Here is a 797-nt window from a genome sequence, read left to right as displayed (position 1 = left end):
CGCTCAGTCTCAGGATCAGTTGTGCGAACACAGGGATTTGGTACTTTCACACCTCAGCCTGTTGGGCCTTTGGGTCAACTGGGAAAAGAGCAAACTCTCCCTGACGCAGAGGATCTCTTTTCTCGGTATGGAGTTGGATTCGGTCGAACAGACAGCACACCTCACAGAGGAACGTGCGCGGTCGGTGCTGCCTGCGCAAGTATGCGTTTCCCCCTGTGAGCCTTCTCGCACAGATGCTGTGCAAGGTCAGGGAGGAAGAGGAGCAGGTCCTGTTTGTGGCGCCGTATTGGCCCACTCGGACCTGGTTCCCTGAACTAATGTTCCTCGCGACAGCCCCTCCCTGGCAGATTCCTCTGAGGAAGGATCTACTGACTCAGAGACGGGGCACCCTGTGGCACCCGTGTCCAGACCTCTGGAAACTTCATGTCTGGTCCCTGAATGGGACGCGGAGGTTCTAGGTGACCTACCCCAAGAGGTAGTTGACACCATCACTTCGGCGAGAGCACGCACTACGAGACACGCATACGCCTTGAAGCTCTGTTCATCGAGTGGTGTTCTTCTCACCGAGAAGAACCCCGGAGATGCCCGATCAGGGTCATGCTTTCCTTTTTGCAGCAAGCAGAAGGTTAAATCCTCCCCGGCCCTCCTCTATACCCTCTTGGGATCTGTCTCTGGTGCTTAAAACACTACAGCAGGGCCCATTTAAGCCTTTGCAGTCAGTCGAGCTAAAGTTTCTTTCAAGGAAAACTCTGCTCCGGCTTGCACTGACCTCCATCAAGAGGGTAGGGGACCTGCAC

Source organism: Sinocyclocheilus anshuiensis, unplaced genomic scaffold (genome assembly GCF_001515605.1).
Source record: "Sinocyclocheilus anshuiensis isolate Anshui unplaced genomic scaffold, SAMN03320099.WGS_v1.1 scaffold1154, whole genome shotgun sequence".
NCBI lineage: Eukaryota > Metazoa > Chordata > Actinopteri > Cypriniformes > Cyprinidae > Sinocyclocheilus > Sinocyclocheilus anshuiensis.
The sequence above is the reverse complement of the archived record's forward strand: the minus strand, read 5'-3'. Positions refer to the sequence as shown.